The sequence below is a fragment of the Melospiza georgiana genome, chromosome 1, assembly GCF_028018845.1.
Source record: "Melospiza georgiana isolate bMelGeo1 chromosome 1, bMelGeo1.pri, whole genome shotgun sequence".
Taxonomy (NCBI): Eukaryota; Metazoa; Chordata; class Aves; order Passeriformes; family Passerellidae; genus Melospiza; species Melospiza georgiana.
The window spans coordinates 118,249,595-118,264,928 of NC_080430.1; the positions used below are offsets into that span (position 1 = coordinate 118,249,595).

A 15,334-nucleotide genomic window follows, 5' to 3' on the forward strand; every position below is an offset into this window, starting at 1 on the left:
TTTTAATTTTACTCCTTGAAACGTGTCACGCCAACGGGTTCTCCCAGCATTTCCAAATGCTTGCGTAGTAGCCTTTGTACATAACACGTTCTCATGCCCTGTGGTGATGTGCCTGTGTTAAATATTTTAATACCAAGAGCAGCAAAGAGAAAATGTTATTTCTGGGGTAGATGTCACAAACCTCAGACATTCCAGTGTACATTTGAAGAGGTTTTGTCTCATTTTAATGAGCCCACACTTCATACCATCCCACCCTTTCCCAGAAATTCTCGCTCGTTCTGCCCCTCCTCTGGAAGCCACAGGTTGGTGGATCCAGAGGGAACCAAGGGCAGCTCCAGCAGTTTCTGAGAGCTGGCAGCAGTTCATACACCTTTGTAGTTCCAGCTGCATTACTGAGGTGCCACAAACCAGTGGTCTCACTAAAGATTATTAACAAAAGGTGACGGAGAAAGTGCACTAGAAGCAACAGTGGAGGGAAGAACTGTACATCATGTGGGGAAAGGAGTGTAATCCATGCTTGTTCTAAACAATAAAGCTGTAGAGTACAAATGGATAAGAAAAACAAGGTTAGATTTTGCAAATCAAAGTAAAATAAGTAGTGAAAATCCCATAATGCAAATAAATAATGAAGTGAGTCTGTGTAATGAGCACAGGCAAAATATGAAACTTAATAAGGATAGAACTTAAAATCCAAGCAAATAATTTGCCTCATTTTTCAGTAAGAAATAAGACACTGATGGGATGAATGCAGAGGGCAAATGGCTAATGGGCAGAAATGCACAGACACAGAGATGACCACATCTGGGTATAAGAATGCTTAATATGCTCCTTTGAGAAACAAGGTGATTTACATACTGAAATGTGAAAAAAAGGTGAATTTTTAATGGAGTATGGAATAGCATCATCTAACTAGAAAACACCAAACACACTACCCATATATACAATAGGGAGAGGCAAATAATCCAGAATCAAGATTTTAACCTGAATTAGATGTAAGATTAGCACAGATGTTGATGTGGTGAATATTCAAAAGCAGGAAATTAAGTAGAAACCAGGACAACATATAATATGGATTTAGTATTTGATAGTGGCAGTTTTATTAGATGATTATTTTACCTTTTGATAACAAAGATGACTAAATCTGTGTAAAATACAGGACAAAAATACAGGAAAAAAACCCACTAAATCAAAGACTAAATCTCATCTACCTGCATTGTAGCTGGCTACCAACACCTAACAGAAATATGAGTTCAGAACCAGCAAAAGAAAAGAAACAATAATTAGTCTGGAAAAAAACTGCCACTAGTGGAAATCCTTAAACATTTGGGATTGATTTTTTAACATCTTCATTAATGACCCTGATAAGAAGTTGGCATGTACTAATGAAGTTTGGTGATGACACAAAGCTCAACAGAGAGGGAGAATGTAATATTGTACAAGAAAAACTAAATGACCTTGAGAGTAGAGTATTAGAAATGGGATGAAATTTAATTGCATAATGTGCAAAGTCATACACTTAATGAGCTTATAACATGAACTTCTGCAAATTGGGAGTTTCATAGGAAAATGACAGAGAAGGAGGGAGACCCTGGGGCACTTGTTGACTATAGGAGGATTATGAGCAACCAGTACAGTGTGGTCATGAAAAAAAAAGTGCCACAGCTGGAAAATTTCCTGGTATAGCATAATATGCAAGACTTTAATCAAAAACCATGTGAAATATCACCTATTTTCTTTATTTGAAAAGTTTCAAATGGGAAATGGATGTCAAATCAGCTATTGGGATTTTCTTAGAGCTGGAGACAGGAATATTTTCTCTGTGAGTGCAAAGAGAATATAGCTACATCGGTGTCCCTATCATGCCCATGGGTCTGGACTGGTTCCCTGTACAGTGCTGTGCCAGGCTCGATGGATTGGTAGGACCAAGACAGTGCAAGTCCATGGTGCAACAGAGGTGTGTCCTCCCTGAGATCGTTTTCTTGGCCTAAAAAAGTAAAATTAGCTGGAAACTTCATTGCTCTGTATAAAGAAACATTGGCATTTGTAGCTGTCCTGTCCCCTAGAAAAGCACTGTTTAGGAAAAAATAAAAAAAGCAACAAAGAGGGAGAAAATCAAATACACATAGGATGACAAGAAAGAGAGCTTTGTAACCAACAGAAAAGAGAGATTTAGCTGTGAACTGAAGGAGGAAAACAAATTTGTTTTAAAATTGAGTTCAAATTCCTTACCATCCTCTATTCATTCTTTTCCTAAATGGTCCCAGAAAAAGCTTTTAATCTTTGATTTATTCTGGAACAAAAAATTGCCAACTTATTGGTTTAAATCTACTACTTGTTAGGGAATATGCTAATTTTTGAGAAGCTATCACTACTTTATAGGAAAAAATGCATATTTAATTTAAGATTTTGTGACTGATTTTTTAAAAGAAAACTTGTCACAGAACATTCGTCATAGAAAACAAACTGAAATTACTGAATCTGTCTTGTAGCTTCTACACCCTTTACAGTGATCTATAAAGGATTTCCCCTCTGTGCTCCTCACTGGTGAGGCCACAGCTCAAGAGCTATGCCCAGTTCTGGGCCCTTCACTACAAGAAAGACATTGAGACATGAGAGCAGCTCCAGAGAGGGGCAATAGGGCTGATGAAGGGTCTGGAGAACAAGTCTGATGAGGAGCAACTGAGGGAGCTGGGATTGTTTACCCTGGACAAAAGGAGGCCCATGGGAGACCTTATCACTCTCTACACCCTTGTAAGGAGGTTGTAGCCAGGCAGGGTTCAGCCTCTTCTCCCAGGGATCTAGTGACAGGTTGACAGGGCATAGTCTCAAGCAGGGAGGTTCACATTGGACATCAGGAAGAATTTCTTCACAGAAGGGGTGACTAGGCATTGGAATGGGCTGCCCAGGGCAGTGGTGGAATAACCATCCCTGGAGTTGTTTAAGGAAAGACTGCATGTGTCTCTCTGTGCCATGGTCTAGTTGATGTGTTGGATTTTGGTCACAGGTTGGACTTGATGATCTCAGAGGTCTTTTCCAACCTGAGTGATTCTGTGAATCTCTGATCTGCCATTTTATGTGATGAACATTTGCCTATAGGAAGAAAAGTCAGCAAACATAACTGGGCAATCAGACATAGAGTGCTAATACCAAGTGCATGGAAATTTTTTTCTGCAAACAGGGAGTCTTTTTTACGCTAAAGATGGTACAAAAGAGACAAAATAATTTTTCCACTAACTACCATCAACTATTGATGCTTTCATCACTAGGACACCAATTATACTGACAAACGTTCTTCATGAGGTCTCCCTTGGGCTCGTTTTTTTACCAGATGCCTCCCTCTCAGTGGCTTAGAGTGGAGTGATTTCTTTGGAGATCTAAAGTACCTGTCTTCCTTCTGGTCTTCCTAGAGACAAGTTACTGTCTGGCAATGCATAAATCTGCTAGCAAAGTCCTTCCATCTTGAGTACTCCTTCGGAAGACATTTAATTTCTTTTTTCCTTTTCGTGTTTTCCAGATCTCATAAGCTTATGTGATTAAGGGGATTAGTTTGAAATTCAAGGAGGGATTTTTTTAAAATGTATCTTGAGTACTACATGCTTCTCAATTTTTTTCCTCAGGTTTTACACTTGTCTATAGCTTTTCAGAGGTGCCGAAAAGCACATGGTTTTTAGCACCATTTAAGACAAGTAGATACTTGCCACCTCTTCACATTTTACTGCAGTTCTGCAGGAAAAAAATACGTGCGAGAGGAGAGAGGCTGCAACTGTGTCACACACAAATATCCATGTTGAGCCATTCCATCATATGGTTATTCACCCACCACCTGGTTATTCACCCATGCAGGGTATTTGACACCTCCTGAAGGCCGCTGCAGGTCTGTGGCACTTAACATTCAACAGCAGGACTTGGACAGCCTCTGCTCTGCAACGAGATGTCCGGCACATGGAGAGAGCCAATCCAATTTAATGATGCTTTCTCGGCTTTTGTCCAGTGCAGGCACCACATCCTAGGAAGAGTGACAGACCAATAATTTAACCCTAGCATTAGTGTGGAGCAAACTGCTGCATGCCTTCATGGGATTGATGGTAAGCCCTGTATCGAGGAGGGCCAGACACAGTCCCCTCTGGAAAACCACAGCCCGCAGTTAAATCTTGACCTTTTCCTGAAGGAGAAGCAAGGCTAACCGTGCCCAGCTAGTTAGGCAATAACTGAGCTTGAACACCTGATTAAAGAGTTTCTGGGATTTTATGCCTCTCCAGAGATGATCTGGCAGCTGTGATAGACTCCAACAATGCCTGACAGTGAGGGCTCCCTGCCAGAACCAGGTCTTTCCAGCACTTTTGCAAACAGTTGCTGAAACCACTTTTCATGTGTACACAGAGGAAAAAATAGGTATTTGCAGCAGTGTATGTGAGAGATGGAAGAGTGACAAGAGAATACATTTCCTCTCTCTTCTACATGCATACATGCACATACACAGACAGGCATGTCCCACAGCCATCAAAATCTCGGCTGAAGGGAGGAGATTTCTCAGGATGAGTGAAGTGACAGTCCTTGGCACTTCTCCAGCCTGCCCTCCTGCAGGTCCTTGCTGCATGAGAACAAGCTGATTAATAGTTCTCCATACCCTGAAGCTAGGGGCACTTAAGAGAAGGGGTTGTTGTTTTGTCCTACAGCTGCAGAGAGGGTACCACCTCGGAAAAGGAAATGAGGAATTTCTGATAGTCTCACCTTTCCCTTCCCAGCTGTCTTCAAGGTACTGGACGATTAATGATTAAAAAAGAAAAAAAAGCCAACCTAGCTGGTGCACACAGAAGTGCAAAACTGCTGCTGAACAGACTCCATTTGCCTCAGGATCAGTTGCTGCATCTGCTTGTGAGGCTGCCAGTCAGGACTGCAGATGATTTAAGAGGCTTTCTTATTGGCAATTTAGTTAAACCTGCTGTGCACAGCTAGGTCTTGGGAGAAGGAAGATGAATGCACATTTTAATGACTGAACCAGCATATATTGGGAACCAGGATGGCAGGAGCCTCACCTCCCTCGGGGCTCACCAGCTATGACAAGCAAAATACCTCCCTCCTGTTAAAAAGTACATGATTGCTGTATGCCCCGCTGTTGGATATATATTCCAAATGGATTGTGGCAGGGCTCCTCGATGACATTAAAGCATATCCAGTGTTTGTAAGATGAAATTGGTGCTGTTTACACCCTGATTCCGGTGCTGAATCCCAGGAAGAGTACAATGGTTCTGTGGAGTGGCTTCAGCAGATTGATACATCCTTTATGCTCCTGGATGAAGTAGTGATGTAAAACATCAGACTGCTGATGGGTGTAACAGTTGTTTTATATACAGAGATTTACTCCTGTGCTGGCTAGTTAGCACACCTCCACCGCAGTCAGTGAAATGGTGTTGATTTATATCTGCTCAGGATTGCAGCCATAATTCTTGTCTCTATTTTTGTACATGTATACAAATACACTCACATTCTTCAGTTTTCAACAGACTTCAGCTATCCAGCGCAGCACTGTGTCCTCCATCTGCTTATATCTCCAGCAAAAATTTATGCTTTTACTCGGTCACAAATGTGAGATTATTCTATATCCTCAGTGGCATTGAGATAATAGAATTTATATTGCACATATGCTTGTTTACACATGCAAGAACTCACAGTCATTATTACTGTTGCTGATTTATGTTATTGCCATCCAAAGCTGCATGTGTTTATGTACACCATTAATTTAAAACTATTTCAGAAATAAATCATCACATAACAAACTAAGAAATCAGATGAGTATCCTATTATTTGCCTCATCTCTAACTATTCCAATCCAACTACCGACCTTCAAATCATCTTTTATCACTTCACATGTTCCGTTCTCACACTTTGAGCCCACTGTTAAAGCTACTTTGCCCAAATGCATAGGAGCAAGTTGCAAATATTATACAGAAAGGGAAATATAAAACAGATTTTGGGAAGCTAAGGAACCCTGAAGTTAACACACTGAAGAATTGACATTAAACAGCTTACATATTTCAAGCTTTTAACAAATCATATATGAGACCAGTATGCTACAAATCAGACTGAAGTGTTGCTTATGTGCAAACTGATCCCAACACAGCAAGGCAGCAGTTATCAGCCAGGTTTTTCCCAAGAGGACTTTTCTGAATCAATTCATTAACAGTCATCCTAAACCTTGAGGAACTCATCTACTTTTTGGACTATTTACCTCCTTGTACACTTTTTTTTTGCCCTACCAGCCTACCTTAGGCTACCTTACCCCTGCATCAGGAAGAACATTATTTCTGATATTCGTCTTAGACAGTATGGCAAAGTTTTGCTGTGCTATTCTTTAAAGGTCATATAATCTATGTTGTAGCTATGCAAAACCTGAAAACTCGCAATTTATTTCTCTCTGCTAAAGGACACTTAGTTTTTTAGCAAGACACTGCCTTATTGTTTAGACAGAGAAGCACTGACTTTGTAAGTAACTGCACTCAATTGAAGCAGGTCCCCAGGTGATTTAAATCACTGTTATCTCACTGAAGTCAGCACACTCAGTGCTGCCAAGTTAAAACAACTGAAGACATGAGGCCAAATCTGCTCCTTACTTTAACAGCACATCTGGGCCTAAAGTCAACGTTTCCAACACCAAAATGTCAGAGAGATATCTGTAGTTTTTCAAATGCTGATTGATCTTTAGATCCAAGCTACTCAGTCTAGGTCTACACTGTGAACTTTACAATCCCAAAATAAGCCTATCTATGGGGTTTAGACTGGTTCAGAGACAGGCAAGAGCTGAGGGGGAAAGTTCTGGATCGCAGTTCCGAGAGCTTGACTTTACCTGAATTCTGCTGCTGGCCCCCAGCTCTGTGCTGGATCTCATCACCAGCTCCTGTAATTCCCATGGAGCTGGGAACATTTCATCTTTACCCCTCTACATGCTCGAGGCCAAAGCTTTGCTCACGTCCCACTTACATGCTATTCTGAGAGTGGCAGAAGTGGTGATTGCATGTGAACTCAGCAAAAGAGTGAATTCTCTACATCAAGACTAAAAATGGCAAAATTGGACCCTTCTCATTAAATAAATCATATGAACAATCAATTTGCATATGTTTTGCATTCTTGGGCATAAATTTTTAAACATTTTAAAGGTTCAGGAAACCTGGGAGGATTTAAAACATGAATCCCTCTGAACTGTGATCTAAGAGTTACTTGTCCCTCAAGAATAATGATTTACTGGGTCTAAGCAGTTTTAGCATTATTATTTTTTAACCTACTGGGGCTTTCAATATGGTTACTTTCAAAGGAAATAAAACCAAATGGTAATTGTAGATTAGAGAAAAAGAATGAACTCCCAATTAATTATTAAAATTGACTGTTAATTTTAGAAACTTGCAGCAAATTGTTCACAAAAGAAAATTTAAAGCTACAAGAACATCCAATACTATATTATTTCTTAAATTCCCTGTTCACAAGAGGTAAAAAACATTCTAAATATTGGAGAAATCACATGGAGAAAGTGAATGACACCAGGTATATACTGAATTGCATCAAGGATCTATTCCCCTTTTTATATCAGAAAATCAAAGAATGAGTAAGGTTGGAAGAGATAGCTAGTGAGGTTAATTGGTCCAACATCCCTGCTTAAGGAATATACATGCACATACACTAACCCTACAAAATGCTGAAGATCAATATGTGTCTGTGACACAAAGATATATATCTCTGTTTCAGTCTTAAGGCAGAGTGCAACCAGATTTCCACTTATTTGGAATATTTTTTTAGGGTTAAAAAATTCATTCCTTACGGTGATGAATTAAAATGTTTCAATGGTTTTGGGCTTTGTATGAATGAGAGAGTAATATCAGTAATATCAGAGATGCATAAATGTTCAGACTAGCCCCTAGTCTCATGACACACCTTGGGAATCAAAAATGCTGTGAGATTGTGTGTCTAGTCAAACCGTGTTAAAACAGAATATTTTACTGCAAATAGAGTAGAAACTATTTATCATGCCTAGACTATGGAGCAATCAGCTACTCTGACCTTCCATGGTTTCCTTGGTTAGGAAAGGTACTTGGATCCTTTTGACTGGTGGTGAAAATATACATTTCCTTTTCAAGTTTGTTACCTCCCTGTTTTTTGGTTTTCTTTTTTTTTTTAAACAGAGTATCAGTATGTGTGGCAGTAAGGAAGGTCAGTTTAGAATAAATTTCATATCAAAGTTCTGTTTTACTTTCAGAAAAGGCTGCATAAAATATCCTCCCCTTCAAAATTGATCTATTTCCTCCATGTGTGCAGTCAGTTCTGATGCCTTCAGTGACAAACTGTGATAACCAGCACATTTTTCTCCCCTTAGCTGTGTACAGCCTACTGTAATTGAGAAATGGCTGCAGCTCCAGTCTGAGCACACCATCAAGGGAGTTCCTAATGTCCCAGACATATCTTTATGAAACTCAAAGTTTTATACCTTCAACACTGTTTTTTTTTTTTTTTTTTCTTTTTTTTTTTTTTTTTCTGAGATTGTAATGTCAGATGAGGTGTAATGACTGGGAAAATGCAAAGAATGATATGACCTGGAGCATGGTCTCAGAGTACAGAGTAGATTTTGTACAAAAAAAGTGATGAAGAAGTGATAAAGTGGTGATGAGAAAGAAACCTAAGAATATTTGCACTGGGATCAATATAAGGCCCTGCTGTAATATGTTCAGAGATCTGCTTCTATCATAGCATTGTGGTACATGTCAATCATCCAGGGCCTCAGCAGGCACTGGTCACTTAACAGCAACAGAAAGGGAGGGAAAAAACACATCAATTAAACAGAATAAAAATATTAAATCCCCAAATATTAAGCATACATCCAATTTGGCAACTCATTTGACTGCCTAAGGCAGTTGGTTTATAGAGTCATGTTCATTCCACTTAATATTATTAACAATTCCCAGGGAAGTACAGCATAGTTACAGTAGCTAGTGCATTAATCTTTATCATATGTGCAAGAGTGCAAGCTTAGAACAGGATTATGAAAACAGAGTGCTTATTCTTTTATCTCCAAACTGATCTCTATGCAGAAAATAAAGATCTAATGAGACTTCTTACTAACTGACTATGAACTTCCCTGGGGCTAGAAGTGCTTTTCCATCAAGTGCTGGGACAAATGCTCTTGTGAGAGTTTTGAGCTCTCGGCCTTTGAGCTTCTGCTTCTTCTCTTCCAGTCAATGTGGTTGGGTCATAGGATGCAAAAAACTCATATTCCAGTTTTACACATGCTGTGGGCTAAATTCATGGTTCTGCATGGAAATCATCCTAAAAGCACAAGTCAGCATCCCCACAGATTCTTTTTGCCTTTGCTCATTAATATGGGGGTGTTTCCTCTAAAAAGCAAGTCACTCTGGATGTACACTCTTTGAAAAAGAGCAAAACCACTGGATCTTCCCCTTTTAAGGGAAAGCAAAGTTGAAAGGAAACCAATTGTGTTCACATTCTCAAAGTCTACTTTGTATGTAAGAATATAAGAGGAGCCAGTACCGGGTCAGATCAAAGGTGCATCTAGCCCAGCGTCTACCTGCAGCAGTGATCATCACTGGATGGTTAAGGTAAAGAATAAGAGCAGGGCAGAGATATAACCATCTGTTCCCAAATATTACTACAGCCTTCAGTAATTTGTGGAACAGGGTTTTCTTGAGCCACAGGCCATGACTTCATGTTTAAAGGGTCTTAATGGATTTTTCTTCCACAGATATGTCCTACAATTTTCTGAAGTGTGAATTTCTGTGGAAATGAATTCCACAGATTCACTAAGTATTTGGTGAGGAAGTATGTTCTTTTAACTTTATGTTAACTTTGATTTATGTTTAAATCAAAGCTAGACCCTAGTGGGTTTCATTTCTCCTACTCCTAAAACTGGAAATGATACTGAGATATTCAGGTTTATTTTCCTCACAGTGCTCTTTATTAAGAAATACTATGAATGATGAAAACACTCCACACTACTATTTTGTCTACACTTACTCTTCTCCTTTTTTTTTTTTCCATGCTGAAGAATCCTACTCTATTTAGCCATTTCCTATGCAGAATTTGGTCTTTATAGTTTACCACCTAGTTCTTCTCTGCACAAGATCCTTCAGTAATTGAGGCAGGAAACGTGTCCAAAGCAGAGACCAAGAAAATCAGTTGACTGTAATCCATCAGTTCCCAGGAATTATACTCCACAATGCACAGCCATAACAAAAGAAGAAATTTATTTTGCTGGTACATTTAATATTATTTTGATATTGATAGGAACAGATGGGTGTTAATTTGGTCATTGCATCACCCAAAGTCTTCCAAGTACAGTTTAATATAGGTCTTATGCAGCTTGAACAGAAAGTGATTTTAGAACTTAATTTAATGACAGAAGTTGCCTTCTCCTGTTCTTTCCACACCACCAACTAAAGCTTACACATTCCTCTAATGAAAGTTTGTGAAGTAGGTAGATGGCCTAATCAAAGGGCATTATGGAAGGACATTCTAGAAATGTAAAAGTATTCTAGGAGACACTGTGAGAATTCTAGGAGGACAAATTTATCCTGAAAACTCAGGCACTATGTTGCTGGATAAATTCCTGAACCTGAAGTACTTGGAAGAGGGGCTGAGAGAGTTCAGGGGTGAAGCTTGTCCTGTTTTTTACATTCCTCACTAAACGTTTGCTGTGCGTGCTGTTGATGGCAGTCCCTGCAGTCTGACCCAGAGAAACTTCTCTTCTAAACCCAGGCTGCCATGTTCATTCAGGCAGCCCACGGGCAGCGCACGGCCCATTGAGATCACCTTTCCATGGCTGCTGTGAATGCCGCAGGAGGCTGCGCTCCGCCCGACTTTCGCTGGGGAAGAGGCGATGCTAGCAAACAGGCGGTGGAGCCAATGCCGCTGGGTGGGAGCCCGCCGAGCTGAGCCCTCCCGGCCGCCAGCAGCCCCTTCCTTCCCCCGCATCCCGCATCCCGCATCCCGCATCCCGGGCGCCGGCAGCGGGCGGGCGGCAGGACCCAGGGGGACGGCAGTGGAAGGACCCAGGCTTTGGCGCACACGCCTCCTACCAAAAAAAAAAAAAAAAAAAAAAAAAAAAAAAAAAAAAAAAAAAAAAAAAAAAATCACAGCCCCGTGGAGCTGGCGCTCGCTCATTCAGTGTTCTAGAGAGATCTGAGCCGGAACCCGGGAGCCAGGAGATCTTTCTCGCCCACACAGCTCAGCAGCAAGGACATCTACAGGGGGAAAAAGCCCACCCCACGCAGCCCCCCGCCGCCCCACGGCAGCTGCCGGCGCTGTGCAGGTATTTGGATTCGCCTTCTCTCGGGTTGCGCAGGGCGGCTCTCGGCGCTCCCCCCGCCCCGCCGGGCCCGGCATGCGGCGTTTCAGCACCGCGGGGCGGACAGCTCCGGCCCCGGCCGCGGCTCCTGCTCTGCTCCCGCTGCCCGGCTCCCTGCCCTGCTCCCGGTCTGCTCCCTGCCCGCTCCCTCTGCCTGCCCGGCCCCCTGCCCTGCTCGCTGTCTGCTCCCTGCCCGCTCCCCCTGCCCGCTCCCCCTTCCTTCCTGCCCGCTCCCCCCTGCCTGCCCTGCTCCCCCTGCCTGCCCTGGTCCCTGCCCTCTCCCCCCTGCCTGCCTGCCCGCTCCCCCTGCCTGCCCTGCTCCCCCTGCCTGTCCGCCCTGTTCCCTGCCTGCCCTGCTCCCTCCTGCCCCCTCCTGCCTGCCCTGCTCTCCCATGCCTCCTCCTGACTACCCTGCTCCCCCCCGCCTGCTATGCCTATTCCCTGTCCTGCCCCATGTCTCCTGCCAGCCCTATTCCCTCCTGTCTCCTGCCTCCTTCCAGCCAAGCTCTCTGTCTGCTGCCTGCCCTACTCCTTGCCTGCACAGCCTGCTTCCCGTCCTGCTACTCCTGTTCCCTGCCTCCTGCCAGCGCTGGCTGCTGACTCCTGCCTGTCCAGCTCCCTGACTGCCCTATCTCCTGCCTCCCAACATACCTCTCCTGTCTGCCAACCGACCTCTCCGGTATCTGCATCCCTGCTTGCCTGCCTGCTCTTTGCCCTGACTGCTTCTTTCTGCTGCTCATTGCATTCCCTGTCTCTATGTTCGCTGCTTGCACTCCTTGCCTCATGCCTGCCCTGACTCCCTACTCTCTGCCTCCTCTGCCTCTTACTTGACCTGCTCCCTCCCTGTCTCCTTATCTTGTTCCCTGCCTCTCTTCTTTGCCCTGCTGCTTCGACTTCCCTTACCTCCCCTCCCTCCTCTGCTTCACCTGTCTCCCTTGCCTCTCCTTGCCCTGCTTACTGCTTCCTGCCTCCTATATATCCTGCCTCTTCTTCCTCCAGCTGTCCTTGCCCTGCTTCTCTGATTCTCTTCTCTCTGCCTTCCTCCATTCTACCTTCCTTGTCTGCTCTCCTCCCTGCCCCACTCCCTTGTCTCCTTTCCTCCCCGCCCCTGTTTCCCCACATTCCTCAATTTCCTGCCCTTTCTTCCCCTCCTGTCTTCTTTCTCCATCACCAGTCTCCATCCTTCCTGCAAGGGGGCATGGCACTGTAAAGATCAACTCAGCAGCCCAGGTGCTGGGCAAGGAAGGAAAAGAGCACAGGCTGGAAGGGAAAGTCCAGATGCAATTTGAGACCCAGGAGAGATGAGAGGCATGCAGAGGAAAGGGCTAAAACTGGAAGCTTAGTTAATGAAGTGAGAGATACAGCCAGGGGTTGACATAGAGGAGCTTGTCAAAGAGCAGCAGATACCTGTTTGCTCCTCAGCACATTGATGCCTGTTTTGGCCAGTTGCTCTCATTCCAAAGAGAGAGGAGAGATTAAAGGGAGGGGGGAATGTGCCAGGTCAGTCAATGGTATTGCTTTCCTGGTGGTAAACAGTGATGGGTGCTGGGAAGAAGTGAGGTGAATCATGTCTAGCATGTGGGTCCTTTGCTGCAGGAAGTCAAGAATTAAGTTTTGGTCTCTGCAAGAAGTGAGAGTGTTCATACAGAAAATAAATGTAAAGCAAATAACAGCTGGAGAAACACCATGCATGCTACTGGCCTGACTTTAATTCTGTTGGCAATGGTTTAATCCTGAGAGGGTGAGGAAGGTCATAGGAGAAGGGGAGTTTCCCCTTTTCAAAATGCTGATTCCTCAATTTTAACAAGCTCTGTGAATAATTAAGGAGCAGATGGCTACTTCATGTCCATCACTAAATAGTGACAGGATTATATTTGGAAGAAAAAATTAAATTACGGAAAGTCTGCTTTCATGTGCTGTCTGAGTAATCAGATGATAACATAGATTATCTCCAGTACTAAAAGTTAATACAATGCCGACATTTACATGAGCCATTATGTAACAGTATTATGCCATGCACTGCATAGCCAAAGTACTGGTTTAATTTTTCCTGTAATAAGTCAGATAGCCTTGTAGAACTTTTATTAATTGCAGTCTGTATCCTACCTTGAAGTTTACAGGGCCAGCTTGTGCTGTATCTGTGCTGATGATTTTAAGAATTCTGTTGACTCATCTACCTCTAAAAACTATTGAGTATTTTCTGAAAAATAGACTTTTGTAAGGCAAACACAAAACAATGAAAGATACTGTCACCTTTTCAAGAAAACCTTCTTAATTTATTATATCACAATTATAACTCAAAATCTGTTGCAGAGATGGGATATTCTGAGTAGCACTGAGTGCTGCTGAGTAGTAGAGTAAGCAGTGCAGCTGAATTCAGCAGTGGAGGAGCTGCAGAATCCACGCCATAGCACTGGGTCACGATTCCTTAAACTCTACGTGCCTTGAACACAGACATCATTTCACTGAAATATGTAACAGCAGCCTCCTCATCTTCCAAAAAAAGACCCATGTCAGTTGAAATAGTAATGATCAGCCTCATAAAAGGATGGAGAATACTTCCTTCAAAAAGATGTAAACTCATGCAGTCGTTAACTTAAGCATGCAATAATTGAAGCCATTGTGCTATTGCTTAGCAAGTGAGTTTTATTTTCTCTCACAGCCTTGTACTGTAGTGTCTCTCTGACATAGACACAAACAAGATGTGACAATTGGGTGCTACTAGTTAAACAAAACAAAACAAGAATAAAAGGAAGCAGCATTAGTCTCTTACAGAGCGGAAAAACTGAACAGAAGTTCACATGGTTTTCATCAGAAGAGTTGTAATTCCTTTCCCTCTTGATCTAATCCTGCTCCTTTGGTTTAATTTGAGAATTTCCGAATACTTTAGTGGAATTTTGGTTTGCTTTGTTTGTTTTTTTTCTTCAGTAATATTTATAGAATTAAACCCCTTGAAATACGATATGTTTCTATACTGAGAAAACAAACCCACACAGTATTATAAAGTTGTATAAGCTTTATTTCTACAAGTTTGGGAGAAATTTCTATGTGCTTTCTGTTTGTGTTGAGACTTCAGTAGAAATGAGAGAAAAAACCCCAGAAGGACTGCATTAATTCCTGGGGGCAGAAATCCCTTCCCCTTTCCCCCTTTCCCCCTTTCCCCCTTTCTCCCTTTCCCCCCTTTCCCTCTTTTCCCCCTTCCCCCTCTCCCCCTATCTCCTTCCCTTCCCTTCCCTTCCCTTCCCTTCCCTTCCCTTCCCTTCCCTTCCCTTCCCTTCCCTTCCCTTCCCTTCCCTTCCCTTCCCTTCCCTTCCCTTCCCTTCCCTTCCCTTCCCTTCCCTTCCCTTCCCTTCCCTTCCCTTCCCTTCCCTTCCCTTCCCTTCCCTTCCCTTCCCTTCCCTTCCCTTCCCTTCCCTTCCCTTCCCTTCCCTTCCCTTCCCTTCCCTTCCCTTCCCTTCCCTTCCCTTCCCTTCCCTTCCCTTCCCTTCCCTTCCCTTCCCTTCCCTTCCCTTCCCTTCCCTTCCCTTCCCTTCCCTTCCCTTCCCTTCCCTTCCCTTCCCTTCCCTTCCCTTCCCTTCCCTTCCCTTCCCTTCCCCTCCCTTCCCCTCCCTTCCCTCTCCTCCCACAGTGATATGCCACAGATGCTTTTATCTGGCATGACATATATAGCAAACAGGAGTCAACAGTAATATATCACCATTGCATTTCATTTTTTTTGAAAGAACATAATTTTCCAAAGCATGGAGTAAAAGAAGTGCAAAATTAGATAAGCCTCATGTTATTAAACATGCCATACTGAATATCTTGTTAATATGTTTTGTTCTTTCTTCTGTATATCTTCATGCAGATGTTGTAACCCAGCTCCTACAGCATTTAGGCATTTTTGGACACCAATGTTATGATTGTGTGCTGTCAGATTTCTACATATAGCTTCTTTATGAGGCTTGGGAGTCAGAATTATCCTTTGCATGCTGTTAATTTCTGCTGCAA

The 15,334-nt window shown here is 42.8% G+C and overlaps 1 protein-coding gene across 1 annotated transcript in view; it reads left to right on the plus strand.

Moving 5' to 3' along the window:
• Positions 1-11,217: 11,217 nt before the first annotated feature.
• Positions 11,218-15,334, plus strand: part of CLVS1 (clavesin 1) — a 100,776-nt gene continuing 96,659 nt past the window's right edge. Inside the window, exon 1 of the mRNA XM_058019468.1 lies at positions 11,218-11,308. The gene's annotated coding sequence lies outside the window, so the exon portion shown is untranslated. The remainder of the gene's footprint in view (positions 11,309-15,334) is intronic.